Raw genomic sequence first — 17,519 nt, 5'->3', positions numbered from 1 at the left:
TTCAAATTTCGCGATGATTAATCTGTTTGACTTTTGAAATCGAAACTTTGACTCGAAAATTAAGACCCGTTAGGAAGAACTGGAACCTAGGATTTTGCAGATAGTTTGAGTAAAATAATCCTAACAACACTGCATTATTATTTTTTGAAATTTGATTCGAAATCCTAGATTTTAAAAAAAAATTGAAACAAGAATAGAGGACGAATAGTTTTTTTTAAATGGATTTTCTGTTTTTTTTTTTTTCACTAATTGCAGTAGAGGATTATATAATGTTGTTAAGTGAGTGATGCTGACACAAAAATTGATCACGATTGATTATGGCCAGCAAGAAATCACGATTAGAAGAGAAAAGAAGAGAACAAAAAAATATATAGTGGCTTAACCTAAATTAGGTATCTGACTATTTAATTTAATTAATATTAATAATTAATAATTAATTTAATAATAATAATAATATTAATAATAATAATTATTATTATATTAATAATAATTATTATTATATTAATAATAATAATAATAATATTATTAATGATAAATAATAATAAAAATAATGATAATAATGACAATATTAATAATAAGAATGATAATTTTAATTATAATTAATAATATTGATAATAATCATTATAAAATGTTAATAATACTATTAATAATCATAATAATATTATTAATAATAAGTTTTATTAATAATAATGGTAATCTTAATAATTTTAGTAAAAGTGATAATCTATCTATACTATATATAATAACAAACACAAAAATAGATCATCTAAGTGTCTAACTTCTAATCCTAGCCATTCATTTATAAGCATTCATTAAATCTAAACCCTTTCAAAGTCTATGTGACCTCATAATCTCAAAGATTAATAATAAAATAACTAAAATACCCTTCTTAATTAAAGAAAAGGACGGGATCAAAATGATAAATTAGGGGTTCGAATTCATTCATGATCAAACAAAGGAAAAACAGCCTAATTACATATTCATCGTCGTTAACATAATAAGTATCGATCTTCAGAATCAATCGTCAATCATTATTTCTTGGAAAATCCTCTCAAAACAACACACGACAACCATCAAATCGCTGATGAATTCTTACTTCAGGTCAGGCGCCTATCAAATCGAGCTTCAATAAAGTGTTCTTCATCGTTCAACAAAAATCAACCAGTTTTGAATTTAAGAAAGTAAGAGTGTAGATACATCATAAACATCGTCGTTTAGCTTCTTCTGTGGTCAATTTGTAACCCTAATATTTTGTGATCTGAGATTCGTGATTTAAGTTTTTAGGTCATAAAAGTGAAAATCAGATTAAAACGATTATGTGACGCCCCGTACAAAATCATCGTGTACGGTACATCAACAACAGGATCATTACAAGGTCAAACACTATATGCTGTTTGAAAACCAGTTTTGCATTCATGAACAGATAACGTTTTACAAAAGATGAATAGGAAACATTAACATGAGTACATGATACTAAGGTCATTACAAAGCTATTGTTTTGAAAATAACATAAGTTGGGAATGCAAAGTAAAAGTTTCATGCTTGAGACATCTCTAAGTAATGCAGCGGAAGTCTAACACAGCAAGTCTGTAACAGCAAGTCTATACACCGAGACTAGAACATCAAGGCTAACAGTAGAAGCCACAACGTCTAAACACCTGAGAAATACATGCTTAAAAAGTCAACACGAATGTTGGTGAGCTATAGTTTGTTTGTATTCAGTAATGTAATGTAGGCCACGAGATTTCAGTGCTTCAAACATGCGTTTCAAATCAGTAATTCAAATCAGTATGATAAAGTATATGTATAACCGTGGGCACCCGGTAACTAGACTTAATGTTTATAACCCCCTGAAAGTACACTTGGCGAGTGCGTATGTTCACGAAGTATTAAACACTCGTTAAATGCTAGCGCGACTAGCCCGAGTGGGGATGTCAAACCTTATGGATCCATATCTAAGATTCGCGTTCACCGGTTCAAAAACCAATGACTAAACGTTACCGAGCTAAAGGGAATGTTTCTGCCGTTGTATAACCCACACATATATAAGTTTAAGTACTCGTGCCTAGTATGTAAAACATAAAATCCGCATGTATTCTCAGTTCCCAAAATAAGTTAAAGTAAAAAGGGAATGCTATAACTCACAGTGATAAAAGCGGTAAAGTCGGTAATGAAAGTACGCAAGTAGTAAGTCGGTCCGAAAGGTCGTCAACCTAAATCAAGGGTTACTAGGTCAGTAGGTTATTTTTATAAATTCTAATAGTGCATAAAGTAAGTTTAAGTGTCATCATCATCATCATTCATCATCATAAAAGCTAAGTAAGTTCGACAAGAATAGAGATCGAAACAATAGGCTGACTTCGGTCAGCTGCTGCGACCTCTACGTAAATCGAAAAGATGGATAGTCAGTGGCTATGGCTCCGTATGTGAGTCCCCGAACCGCTGACCAATTTTCAGAACCTAACTCGTCTTTGTTTGACTGTGGCAACGATTTAAGTGCTAGTAGGTCAGAAATTTCAGCACAATGTTAATAGGGTGTAGTGACTCTCGGAGGGCCATAAATCCTAAATCGTAACTAGGATTAAGATGAGGCATAAACGGAAAATCATCTACTCGAACCGAACTAACTAAAAATCAACTTTCCAGTAGCCCAGGTGGTCTGATCAGATACGAAAATCAGTGAACAAGTGCTCCGGTGAGGTTCTTGGTGCTTGATGCTCATCACGGTTCTCATCCTTGATGCTGTAGCTTCAAGTGTACAACTCGTTGATAGTTTAGCATCACTTTTGACCAAGATTCTACCATCAATACACAATATGTTAAGACCAAGTGGTAACACAACTCATTTAAGAGTCTTAGATGGATGATGAACCAAGGTTACATCATATCCTTAGTCTTAACACAATTACAAGTCCTATTTACAAACAAAGTTACAAACTTTACATCAATCAAACAAGTATGAACATGATCCAAGTCAAAAGAGGTGATGGAACCCTAAGCTAGAGAGCTTGGATCCCTTTCACACAATTTATAAGGTCACAAAGCTAGAAAGCTTGAACCTTTAGTGTTCTTGAAGATCTTGAAGCATAAAGCTTGGATCTTTAAGATATATGAAGATAACAAATAAAAGTTTGAATCTTTATCACAAAATAACAAGATTAAAGTAAAAGAAAGATGAATCTACAAAGTTGGTGAAGATTCAAAGCTAGAAAGCTTGAATCTTCTATGTTCTTGAAAGATTCATGCTTGAATCAACAAGATATAAGCAAGATCAAAGCTAAAAGGAACTTTGATCTCCATAATATGATGATGATGGCCATGAAAATGAAAGGAAAAGAAGAAGAAAAAGAAGACTTACAAGTAATACTAGAAAGGAAAGAAAGAAAGAACAAGTGTGTGTGAAAACCAAATGAGCAAGTGATTTGAATGAGAGGTAAATGGCTAGTATTTATAAGCAAGGAATTTGACAAGGATTGATGACATGGACAAGGGCTAGTATTTATAAGCAAGGAATTTGATAAGGATTGATGACATGGACAAGGGCTAGTATTTATAAGCAAGGAATTTCACAAGGATTGATGACATGGACAAGGGCTAGTATTTATAAGCAAGGAATTTGAAAAGGATTAATGACATGGACAAGGGCTAATTAATTGGGTCACTAGCTAGAGTAGGGTGGGCTTGAGCCCAACAAGATAGAAAGTCCAACAAGACTAACTATTGTGCATAATTAAATTACTACGCGTAATTAAGCATCCAAAAACCCAGGTAATTATTATTATAAAATAATAATTAATATTTCGCAGTCATAATATTCCGATTATGACAAAAGTTAAACGTGCGCGCAAGTTCGCGGTTTATTGGAAACGTCAAATAACACTAACGGTTATAAAGGCTTCCAATGATCAAGTTATGTATCCTATGTACTCTAAGGCATGTTTTAACATATAAATGGAAGTAAACCACGTAAATCAAGTTTCCAGAGTATAAAGTAACACAGTACGCACAAATACGCAGTTTCGCAAAAACACAAGGCACAAAAGCAAGTCGAAAAAGCCGGGTCGTTACATTACCCACCTGTTAATGGAAATTTCGTCCCGAAATTTGAGGAGTGACAAAAAAAAATGTTACCGTATTTAAATAAGAAGTAGCGTATCAAAGTTCCGAAAGATTCGTGGGCTAAAAAGTGAGCTATTTACCTTGAAAGGTACTCTGGCGTATAAAAGTAAGAATAGGTATATGCTATTAATTAAGTCTCTTAGGAGATCAATAAATTGATTTCGTTTCTGGTTAACATGAGTATGTTGTCTGAATATATCCACAAAAGAAAAGATGATGTTTTTAGCCTTACAGGCATCTTTAGTAAGCTGGATGCATGAAATACATCATGAATGTTACTAAACTCATCTAAAACATTGAGCGCTTATGTCGCAATACAAAGCTGGTAGGTAGGATGGAAAACATGGTGATCATAACCATGCGATTTGATGTCTGGATAGTGTTAGCCACAGATTTTACTAACCCCTTGATTTCGGAAAGAGACCATAGGCATAAAGAACTCGATATTTAAGAACATTTCATTTGACTATATGAATTGAAACTTTTGCTGAAAGTGAATAATCGGACTTATATGCAATGCAAGCCATAATTATCTATAGTGCCTTCAGGACGGTCTGAACGAACAATGAAGGATATCACCCAGTTTACCATACTGCAGGTGAACTTATCCTTAGATGGAATGAAAGAACAGTTCCATAATGTAACTTTATCCTTTCAGTTACATGTTGAAGTTAGGGTTAACATTAACTAGAACAACATATAGTTGCAACCAACGAAGAAAGGAATGTGTAGAGTAACCATATCCGTATTACAGATGTTTTAAGCAGTCCCTTCCAAGAGGATAACAAGATTCATAGATTCCTAAAGTATGTTACTTTACATTTCCGAAAGAGAATCGCACGAAAGGTGTGATCTTTGAACCAGGGTGAACTTTTCGAGCGGTTTGTTCTGAATTTATCCTTATACTTAAGGAGATGCGCGGACAAGAAGATACGTGGACCCTTGGTCGTAAAGAACGGTCTACTCTAAGTGAAAAGAATCTCAAAACGATTCCTTGTACCTCAACCTACTAATTCATAGATATGATTTTTACGAGGATGTTGCGATTAGCCGTGAAATATTGAGAATAGAAACCCACCTAGTGCCCTTCCTACAATGGGGTGACCATTGAGTGTACCTCAGAAAACTGATTTATCAGCCCGCGATTTTGCCATGTTTAACCTTAAAAGGAACATTTTTTGAGTACAAAGACTTCCTAACAAATTTTTTTTTTTTTTAAATCTACCACCCAAAGTGGCTCAAGCGTTTTTAACAAGGATTTTAATAGTAAGCTTCATCCCTAACGGAGGGAGAGAAGAAGTGTGATCCCTACATGGTGTAGTCTAATACGAAAACCTTTAATAAAATCAACCGAGGAAGTTTTGAAAAACCTTTAAACATTTGATGCGACAACATAAATGGAACGAAGTTCTTGGTAAATTTAGAAGTATGTATAACGAGTACCATTTGCACAAAATTATTTGACTTAAAACAACTCAATAAAGGAGCGATTTTTAATCATCTTGAAGGTATAACTTAGTATGTACTAACCCAAAATAAGTAAGAGTAAATTTATACATATATGATTTTATAAATCGCGTAAGTGATAGAAAAGTTTTTAGTACTTTCATTTGTCCATAAATCTCGTGAGCACTGCACAAATAAGCAACGTGTAAATCAACGTGTAAAAATTTTGATAAACATAGTTTTTCGTATTTCAGAGGTTACGAGTTGAAAAAGGTCGAGTGAAAAATCTTTGAATCATCGGTTGACATGTTACTAGGTAATGAAAACTAATGAATTAAATGTAGTTTTGATGATTATCCGAACTTAAGTCTTTGGCCCAAAAATGTTTACGTGCGAAGCCGTTGCTTATGAAGGATAGAGCATGAGGATGAGAAGTTAATCGCTTCTTGACTTTGCAGAATACCACACAGGTTATGGCTAATATTAAAGTCAGAATACTAATGATGTTAATATCGCTAGATGAGAATTTCCTTGGAATAGGTCAGGACTTTGAGTTATGTAAGATAGAGCATCGCTCCGACAGGTGTGAAGAATAAGATCCCTGGGGTAACGCAGTAATTTTGAATGGTTTAAGTGTTTGTGGATGCCCGAAGGCTCTGCATGACGTGGTAGTAAGTGCCTTCATCACATACACACACATGAATCTCTTAGTTTCGACAGTTGTCTGTCTTCATGATGACTTGGATACGAATAAGCAACGAAAAATTTTATATTGACAAGCAACGAAAATTTTATAGAATTCATTTAAGGTGACGATGTAAGAAAATAAATTAAGTTCTTAGCAAACTAGGGTTATGTACAACACGTACCATTCAAGGTAAAATATCCTTTGAATAAAAGATTTGATTTGTAAAAGTGAAAGTAAAATTTCATATGTATTTGTCAAAAAGAAGTAATTATTTACTTTATTTTATATAACGTATACGATTTCAAAAATTTGCACGAATGGCAAATAAAATAAATTTATTTTTATTAAGTTTTGAGAGGATCGCACAGTAAAATAGTGTAAGTAAAATTTTGGCAAACAAAATTTTCATATTTCGGAGGTTACAAGTTGAAAAAAGATTGATGAGAATCGAGTAAAAGACTTTTGAAAATCTCGGGTGATACTTGAGCAAAAATGTTACGAGGTAATGAAAACTGTTGAATTTTATTGTGGTTGATGACTATTAGTAGGGCATAAGTCCTTAGACCAAAAATACTTAAGTATAAAGTTGTTGCTTATAAGTGAGAAACGAAAGGGAGAGTATGAGGACGGGGATTAACTACCCATTGATTTTGGAAATTCCGAACTGGTATGACTAATATCGAAGTAAAAAGGGTGATGGTGTGATTATCATTGATTAAGAATTCTCTCGGAATAAGTTAGGATTCAGTGTCGCATAAGAATGAGTATTAAATACGATTCTTGGGTAGTATAGAATTTGAATTGCTGAAGTGACGGGATACAATTTTCTTTATGTATCGTTGTCCATTGTATCGGTTTCTTTCATGGCTAGAAAGTGAGCAGATTTGGTGAGGCAATCAACGATAACCCCGATAGTGTCATAACTGCCGACTGTTTTTGGTAGTTTCAGAATGAAATCCATCGTCATCCCTTCCCATTTCCATTGTGGGATCTCGGGTTATTGAAGTAATCCAGATGGCTTTTGGCTCACCATTCTCGCGAGGTATACGAATAATCTTCTTACTATAAATAACTTTCGCTTTCGTCCTTGAAAGTCAGTCCATTCCAACTATTTCCTCAAAGCTTTCTAACTCGATGAGTATTAGGTTAATTTTATGGTCCATTCCAACCAAATCTTATTATACTGCCGTGAAAATTTTTATCAACCTTCTCAAATAACATCTGCTTGTGCGCAGGTAACTAATTCTTTCCAACTACTACTATAAAACTTCCAAGTTTTGTTGGCATGAGGTCATCTCCAAATGACCCACCTGTTAATTTTTAAGGTACTATCTTAAATTACTCCTCTATCTCTGCCAACTTACCATTAGCTTGTCCTACAGAATACTTAACTCTCATGATTGTTAATGGCTTATTAGTCATCACACTAGGATTCTTAGATATAAGGTTTCTATCACTCTAGTATTAAACAATTCCGAGACGATAAATTGTTGTGAAGAAACGTACCCTAACTAAAATCAGGATCCATGCGAGTCTCCATAGCTGAGATAACGATTGCTCTATCGTATGTGAGTCCAAAGTTTTTTTTTTCCTATTTGAGAACTTTTTCCTTAAGTATCCAGGGTGTCTATATCTATAACAAATTTTCGGGTTATCAATTCTGCAGTCCAGGCCCTTCTCGTACAGTATCTAGACTAAGTGGTTATTCTTGCCTTTATCAGACCATAATGCGTATACTCAAGTGGTTCCTACCAAAATTTCCTTTGAATCGCTTCATATTCCTTATGTAGTAACATTGGGACTTCTGCATGATTCACTTCAATATAATTACGCTGGCCTGGCGTCATTATATTGTACTAAATCGTATGTTCATTCCAATATCACTCCATATGGTCAATGTAACGTGATCACTTTCAGTTCTACTCAATTTCATCCAACGGTGCTTTATCTATGCTATCTCAAAACAAAATCTACATAATTAATCTCACAGTTTCTCGGTGTGGGTGCGTAAGTTCCGTAGGTCATGCACCAATGCCTAAATGTCCTGAAATTTCTTCAAAATGTTTAGGTTCAGGTAACATCGTTAGGTTCCTTTCTAGAAATTCAATCTGGGTCTCGTGTCGAGTTGTATGTGTAGCAAGTAGTAGTACGATATGTCTTGAGGCGACTCCCAAGTCTTTGGGTATGGTTGAGCATCAGTAGAAGGCACTCTGACCTTGTGAAAGGAGATGTCCTCCCGACTTCCCCAATGCCTAAGAGTGTTAGGGTACTAAATCCAGAAATGTCGTCAGATCGTCGAGCAGTGGTGAAGAACGAAAGAGATAAGTGACGGTCATGAAAGCGTACGAGATACGAGCCATCTTGCAGGAACTAAACAACCTTCGAATGTTCACACGTCGTACGTGGCTATTTAGAGTGAGCTCGGGGTGCGGTTACTCCGACAAATCCTCCAATATCTCCTCCTCCGAGGATTAACTTTAGTGGGCGTGTAATCCGAGGGGTACTCCTCCTAGATTGCGTGAAGAATCGTTTCGATCTCTGGAACTGTGGAACAGTAGTAACAGGTGGATTACAATACTAATCCTTAGGGTTAGACGTGTGGAAAATGGGTTAAGAAGAACATCTGAACTAGGAAAGGTAAGTTTTTCCAAGTCGGTGCAGCGAATAGCGGGCATGAAGCAAGTACGTAATCAGGCACTACAACAACCTAGCTCATTTACAGCAGTATATAGCATGACAATATTAATAGTACTAAACAGAAGTAACATGCAATCGAAAGCAGATAGTAGCATGCAGTAGCTAGAATAAGCAAAAGCATGCAGCGAGTTTACATAGCAGTAAAAGGAAACGGTAGCATGCAGCAAGTTCATACGGTAGTAAAAGTAAGCAGTGGCATGCAGTAGTAGTAAGCAGTAACATGTAGTAATATAACACAGTAGCATGCAGCAGGTTCCGCAGAAACGAGTAAACTACCAAGTTGTAGATTAGTCCTATTAGTGAATCCTACTCGGGTCAGTCCTAGACTCACTAATGCAACCTAATTCCCTACAACCAATGCTCTGATACCAACTGTGACGCCCCGTACAAAATCATCGTGTACGGTACATCAACAACAGGATCATTACAAGGTCAAACACTATATGCTGTTTGAAAACCAGTTTTGCATTCATGAACAGATAACATTTTACAAAAGATGAATAGGAAACATTAACATGAGTACATGATACTAAGGTCATTACAAAGCTATTGTTTTGAAAATAACATAAGTTGGGAATGCAAAGTAAAAGTTTCATGCTTGAGACATCTCTAAGTAATGCAGCGGAAGTCTAACACAGCAAGTCTGTAACAGCAAGTCTATACACCGAGACTAGAACAACAAGGCTAACAGCAGAAGCAACAACGTCTAAACACCTGAGAAATACATGCTTAAAAAGTCAACACGAATGTTGGTGAGCTATAGTTTGTTTGTATTCAGTAATGTAATGTAGGCCACGAGATTTCAGTGCTTCAAACATGCGTTTCAAATCAGTAATTCAAATCAGTATGATAAAGTATATGTATAACCGTGGGCACCCGGTAACTAGACTTAACGTTTATAACCCCCTGAAAGTACACTTGGCGAGTGCGTATGTTCACGAAGTATTAAACACTCGTTAAATGCTAGCGCGACTAGCCCGAGTGGGGATGTCAAACCCTATGGATCCATATCTAAGATTCGCGTTTACCGGTTCAAAAACCAATGACTAAACGTTACCGAGCTAAAGGGAATGTTTCTTCCGTTGTATAACCCACACATATATAAGTTTAAGTACTCGTGCCTAGTATGTAAAACATAAAATTCGCATGTATTCTCAGTTCCCGAAATAAGTTAAAGTAAAAAGGGAATGCTATAACTCACAGTGATAAAGCGGTAAAGTCGGTAATGAAAGTACGCAAGTAGTAAGTCGGTCCGAAAGGTCGTCAACCTAAATCAAGGGTTACTAGGTCAGTAGGTTGTTTTTATAAATTCTAATAGTGCATAAAGTAAGTTTAAGTGTCATCATCATCATCATTCATCATCATAAAAGCTAAGTAAGTTCGACAAGAATAGAGATCGAAACAATAGGCTGAATTCGGTCAGCTGCTCCGACCTCTACGTAAATCGAAAAGATGGATAGTCAGTGGCTATGGCTCCGTATGTGAGTCCCCTAATCGCTGACCAATTTTCAGAACCTAACTCGTCTTCGTTTGACCGTGGCGACGATTTAAGTGCGAGTAGGTCAGAAATTTCAGCACAACGTTAATAGGGTGTAGTGACTCTCGGAGGGCCATAAATCCTAAACGGTAACTCGGATTAAGATGAGGCATAAACGGAAAATCATCTACTCGAACCAAAATAACTGAAAATCAACTTTCCAGTAGCCCAGGTGGTCTGATCAGATACGAAAATCAGTGGACAAGTTCTCCGGTGAGGTTCTTGGTGCTTGATGCTCATCACGGTTCTCATCCTTGATGCTGTAGCTTCAAGTGTACAACTCGTTGATGGTTTAGCATCACTTTTGACCAAGATTCTACCATCAATACACAATATGTTAAGACCAAGTGGTAACACAACTCATTTAAGAGTCTTAGATGGATGATGAACCAAGGTTACATCATATCCTTAGTCTTAACACAATTACAAGTCCTATTTACAAACAAAGTTACAAACTTTACATCAATCAAACAAGTATGAACATGATCCAAGTCAAAAGAGGTGATGGAACCCTAAGCTAGAGAGCTTGGATCCCTTTCACACAATTTATAAGGTCACAAAGCTAGAATGCTTAAACCTTTAGTGTTCTTGAAGATCTTGAAGCATAAAGCTTGGATCTTTAAGATATATGAAGATAACAAACAAAAGTTTGAATCTTTATCACAAAATAACAAGATTAAAGTAAAAGAAAGATGAATCTACAAAGTTGGTGAAGATTCAAAGCTAGAAAGCTTGAATCTTCCATGTTCTTGAAAGATTCATGCTTGAATCAACAAGATATAAGCAAGATCAAAGCTAAAAGGAACTTTGATCTCCATAATATGATGATGATGGCCACGAAAATGAAAGGAAAAGAAGAAGAAAAAGAAGACTTACAAGCAATACTAGAAAGGAAAGAAAGAAAGAACAAGTGTGTGTGAAAACCAAATGAGCAAGTGATTTGAATGAGAGGTAAATGGCTAGTATTTATAAGCAAGGAATTTGACAAGGATTGATGACATGGACAAGGGCTAGTATTTATAAGCAAGGAATTTGACAAGGATTGATGACATGGACAGGGGCTAGTATTTATAAGCAAGGAATTTGAAAAGGATTGATGACATGGACAAGGGCTAATTAATTGGGTCACTAGCTAGAGTAGAGTGGGCTTGAGCCCAACAATGTAGAAAGTCCAACAAGACTAACTATTGTGCATAATTAAATTACTACGCGTAATTAAGCATCCAAAAACCCAGGTAATTATTATTATAAAATAATAATTAATATTTCGCAGTCATAATATTCCGATTATGACAAAAGTTAAACGTGCGCGCAAGTTCGCGGTTTATTCGAAACGTCAAATAACACTAACGGTTATAAAGGCTTCCAATGATCAAGTTATGTATCCTACGTACTCTAAGGCACGTTTTAATATATAAATGGAAGTAAACCACGTAAATCAAGTTTCCAGAGTATAAAGTAACACAGTACGCACAAATACGCAGTTTCGCAAAAACACAAGGCACAAAAGCAAGTCGAAAAAGCCGGGTCGTTACAGATTATGTTAAATTCAAGCTTAGTCACTAATTATTGAGTGTTATGTTAATGATTTAGAACAAACTTCATGTATACTTTGTTGTCTGAAAACATCTAAATTTGATATTCAATATTATGATAGGTCAATAAAGAATTCCACTATTTATTAATGAAGTGTGGGCATATATTTTGATTACCTTGCACTAGACACTGCACAAGCAGGTATATTAATAGTTACATAACTATAGTTATCTGTGCATTCAAACAATAGAGATGGATTATATCATTAATGGGATTTTACATTTTAGTTTACGTAGAGATGGTAGTCCTCATTTCTTTTACTGCTTTTAAATTGCAGCTGATTTTTCTAGCAAGAGATAGCATCAAAACATGAAAGCTTTGTGTGTTATTCTGCAAAAACAGTTAAAAAAAAGACAACAGTTGATTTTATTGTTTGGGTTACATTGTTGTAAGTGATTGTTGGTTTTGTAATTAAGTTACGAATTTGCTGATTGTTATTAGTAAATGTTTGTTGATTTGATTGTGGGGAGTTACAGTTAGGGTGTTCATGACCCAAGCAACATCAAAGTAATATCTATTATCTAATTGTGCAACATTTGGTTATTACTTTAGTTATGTGCTTTTTATGGGGTTTAAATAACTTAAGTGAATATGATAAGAATAGGTAATACATGAGTCTTTTGTTTAATTATATTTTATATTATGCTTTAAAGAATGAACACAAGTACAGATCTCAACCAAAAAGTACAATATGGGTTAGATTAAGAGTTTCTCTAAGTGCTTCAGCCAAAGCAGAATCTTCCAATTTTGCTCCAACTATTTCAAGTGTTTTCAGCTTTTAAAATGTATCCCGATAACCATTAGCACACCCCAAAGTCTTAACAACTCTAGATTCCTTACTGTACTAATGCATTCCAGTTTAGAAGGATTTTCATCAGCCATATTTTGATCAACGAGATTATCCATCCGAAGCTCGAGATTTTTTAATGAATTTCCCACAAATATCAGCCAGCAAGCCAGCCCTTCACTGGTGAAGGGGCTATAAAAATTACTGTTTTTGTATAATTTTTTAAGAACTGCCTATTTAATGCATTGGTATGATATATGTAAAATATTTAAAAATTCGTTGGTTTCTTATGTCATGAAAGATGGCTCGATGTTATAAAATACTTAGTACCCTTTTACAGAGATCGATTGACATAACTATTTTTCTAATATTATATTTTTTTGTGTTTAATGATTGATAATTGATTATCATGGATTCCGAAAATGAAGTCAAATTGAGTACTTCTCTTGATGCATTATTTGCAGGGGATGACAATGTTATGCTTTTTGATGATTCTGACAGTAATGTGTACCTTTCAGAGGTTAAATCTTATATATGATGTGCTTTTGTTACTTGATCTATAAAATGTTTTACATGAATTTTTTTTTTTTTTTTTTAATTTTTTTTTTGTGGTTAAGCATAATAGGATCCAAGCAGTGAAACTCACGAGAAATGGAATGGCATAGTTTTGCATACCTGATGCGCAGGTGATGTTTTGCCTTTTTAGTTTACGGAGTCCGCTATCTGCTACGTTCACGGCCCAAGGTATTTTTGTTTGGTTATCGTAGTGCGCATGCATTATGTATATACATATTGTGTAAATATTACCACGTACGTTTGTTATTTGCGTGCTACTTTATATGTTTGTATATGTGCTATCTAATATTTACAAGTTATGTGCTATCTGATAATACATATATGATATGTATTGCCAAATTGTAGGCCTTCTAATCATTTTTCATATGGGGTATAAATTTTGTTGTCTACTTTTTTAAGACCTATATATGGTTATTGTGGAATACGGAGTAGTGTTTTGGCAAAAAAATGTATGCTTTAAAAAAAACTGTAGGCATTTAATACAAAGTGAAACTATTCTATTACGTTGCAAGTTGTTGTAGTGGGTTACGTTAGAATGACAACAATAACGCCGGGTATTGATTGGAGAATGCGAGCATTGCGTGTTTTACCTATGTTTCTTCTGCCTGCTTTATCATAAATGTGGGGTTGTTTTTTCAGCTAAATTTTTACGTGAGTTGCGAAAGTAGATTATCTTACCTTTAGGCCTGGATTCATCAATGTAAGCATGGTAAATAATACATCACAGTCCATTATTTTTTATAAGTTGAACTATATAATGACATTTTTTGTAGTATACTGGCACAATTAAAGCATGAGAGTCAACAACAATTTCATTACCTTAGATATATATGTAGATCGCTCGAAGAAGATTTCCAAGTTGTCGTTGAAAGAAGATTAACTACTCATTCTTATTCCATTTTAACAATTTATTATTTTGTCATATATGTAGTTTTAACTTTAAAAAATTGATCATAATTTTTGATGCTTCTCACCAATAACCATGGTAAGCAAACAATTATAAATTAATCCATATCATTTTATTGTTTGAGATTTGATAGCTGATTAATGTTTAGTGAATCATTTGGCATATGTGTTCAGTAATAATCTATATTTATGATTTTACGTATGGTTACGTCGCAGATGATACTTATTGTGGGAACAAAGTTGCAAGTGATCATAACTATGATAGGTAGGACTCATGATATGGCGGATGTGATCGTACATTGACAGTTAGACCGGGCATTCTCTCTTTCAGTTTGGTCAACCTAAACTCATACTATGTCTGGTCTGTTTTTACTCTCCAGTTGTTGCTATAATCACTCTGTACCCCTGAGAAAGGTAATCTGCTCTGTTTTCTGCAGTTCTACATTTACGTCACTCCTAATCAGGTTTGCAATACAAAGAGGTTTTTGAGAGAACAACAGTCGCATAGTTAGATTGTGGGAGGTTTTGAACACTAAGAATGAATTACTTAAATTATAAAAACCAGGTACCTCCTTACGTTTTGGTAAATTTCAAATTCTGGTGCATGACTTTTTACACATATGAGTAGCTAAATAGTTTTACATATTTTGCATACTTGATTTCTAATTTGATTCTTTGTATTTAAACTTTAATTATTCGCTACCATTAACTGTTTAGGTTAAAGCGTTAGCAATCGATATATGAACATGATTTGTTTGCAATATACTAAACATTAGTAGCAATCGTTATAAGAAACATAATTAGTTTTTGCATAGCTTTTTTGGTTTTGTAGCATAACTGACTGTTGTCTTTGGTATGACGCATATTTTTATCGATTGTAGTATAATTTCATTTGGAGGTGGATTTTTAGACCGTTGTTTGAAGAGCCTGAATGGAACTGGGGAACATCATGCACCATCATATGAATTTCCTGTTGAAAATAAACCTCAAGGTATGTGGTCAATATTTCATCGATTTAATAGGTAGCTCAAAGAAACAATGAAACTGATCATACATACAAACCAAAACCACTAATAATCACCATCGTTATGTAAGTCTGTAAGTTTTTGGTTTAATGAAAACAAAGAAACAAAGATATTGGTCAAAATTGATTAGGAAATATACATTAGTTTTGGATGGTAAATTAACCAAAACGCCAATATTGAAGCTCTCGTGAAACATTTAATTGGCATAATTACTTTATTATAGTTATATCATAAGAAATGATACATTGGACCCATTTACTTATGAAGATGTTGATTTGGATAGTTTATTTTATTTTTACTTTTAACATGTCATATAGTTAAATGTTGACCCATTTAGCCATTAATGTTGTATAGATGCTAACCGTATATTCATGTACCCTTGTCATAGGTGCTAACCGTATCAACTGATAAAAGCGCAAAAATATTGGTCAAGATCGATCTACGATTAAGAAGCAGTTCATCATCTTAATTCGGAGATATTGAATTATTTTAGAAGCATGCAATCAATTCATCTACCATTGAAGCGATTAAGAAGAGGGTAATGAATTCATATACTATTGAATATTGAAACGTTATATAGTATACCGTGTGTGTGAATGTAGTCTGGACCTTTGATAAGAGTTGAAGGCTCTAAGATATATCAATTTGAAAGGGTATTTTTTTAGTAAACTGTGTGTGTGTGTGTGTGTGTGAGATAAGGTAGTCTTATGAACTATTGAGAACCATCTGGGTAGAAACCTTTTAGTCGTGTATCATTGTTTTACTTTTAAATCGCATTGCAACATAGGTTTGCCAAAGAACCGGTGATCCAAACAAGCTCATGTTTTCTAAAAGGTGTGATGGCGCATATCACTGATATTGTCAGCACCCATCAGACAAGGTAACATCGGGACCTTTCAGCTCTGGTATTTAATGTTTAAAAGAGATTTCACGACGTTTCTAATCGTTTGGAATATTGCAGAATGTCAGAAGAGGACCTTATTTGTGCCCCAAGCATAATAAGTGTCACAGCTGTGCATCCACAGTCCCTGGAATGGTTCGAGTCTCACTCATTTGCTTATAACAAGAGGTAGCAATTGCCCATTTATTTATCGGTGGGTTGGTTGTGTTCTATATCAGACGGGTGAATTAATAAGATAATATGAACTAGCTAAAAGTAAAAATCAGGTGAACTGGTTAAATGGGTGAAAATCATCCAAAGTATATTTCCAGTGAATGCAACTTTTTAAATCAATCTATAAGATTTAGATTAGTAATGACTTATTATAATGACATCACTTGTGTAGCAATAATTAACACATCAACTTGAAAAAAATGATAAATAAAGTTTTTGCTGTAAACCCACTCTGACTGAAGAATGTAATGTTTATAAGTGCATATCCACTATTTATTTGTGTATACATATCAATTATAACCGTGTCAGTTCATCAATTACACTTTTGTAAATTGTGATCTTATAGTGGGGAGCATATAAGGTATGATTTATTGGGGAGATCACGCAAGGACATTGCATGATTTGGCAAAGAAAAGTCAAGCTGCTACTTCTCCAATCGTAGCTCTCATTCATAATTGTAGGCTGAAGGATTGGGAAGGTAACAACTGCTATTATAAAATTCTAAATATGTCACCAGTAGAACTTATACTAATATTTCTAACATACTTATCTATCCATACACCTGGTCCAAAAGTTAACAATATATCCATTGGAACACGTTTGTATCTAAATGAATCGGTCTCGCTCATAACTCTTTACAACTCGCTGTATGTAATTTACTTATACGGTCTAATAATAAATGTGGATAGTTGTATGCAATTACTTTGTAGGATATCATAAAATGCAATGACAGTTTGTTCTAAATATTCATTTGAGCTAAATCAAATCGCGACGATTACATCTGACTTTGAAGAGCTATGTGATGTCGGTTCGGTATGGGCTAAATTTACAAAGGCTGGAGCAGTTGCTATTGCTGAGATCGTGAAGTTAATGAAGATATGAATCGAAATATTTTTAATTTTGACTGTAATTATAACACTATAATAAATTGCATACTAAGTTACTAGCTTTTAGCAACTTTTTGGAAAAACTACAAGTTCACTTTTTAGCATGCACTAAAAAATGAAGATTTTAATATTTTGCATACT

At 34.4% G+C, this 17,519-nt stretch overlaps 1 long non-coding RNA gene across 6 annotated transcripts; it reads left to right on the top strand.

Moving 5' to 3' along the window:
* Window positions 1–1,018: 1,018 nt before the first annotated feature.
* LOC139891975 (uncharacterized) lies at window positions 1,019–17,309 on the top strand. Of its 6 annotated transcripts, none has more exons than XR_011773938.1 (9): window positions 1,019–1,181; window positions 12,145–12,224; window positions 12,361–12,471; window positions 13,335–13,390; window positions 13,496–13,614; window positions 15,234–15,343; window positions 15,766–15,915; window positions 16,165–16,257; window positions 16,339–17,309. It is a non-coding gene; the product is annotated as an uncharacterized lncRNA (long non-coding RNA). The 6 variants fall into 6 exon arrangements; XR_011773935.1 differs by having other exon boundaries at window positions 13,488–13,614; XR_011773936.1 differs by lacking the exon at window positions 12,145–12,224 and having other exon boundaries at window positions 13,488–13,614.
* The last annotated feature ends 210 nt before the right edge of the window (window positions 17,310–17,519 follow it).

This window comes from Rutidosis leptorrhynchoides, chromosome 2, assembly GCF_046630445.1.
Source record: "Rutidosis leptorrhynchoides isolate AG116_Rl617_1_P2 chromosome 2, CSIRO_AGI_Rlap_v1, whole genome shotgun sequence".
NCBI lineage: Eukaryota > Viridiplantae > Streptophyta > Magnoliopsida > Asterales > Asteraceae > Rutidosis > Rutidosis leptorrhynchoides.
This window is presented reverse-complemented; position numbering and strand designations above follow the sequence as displayed.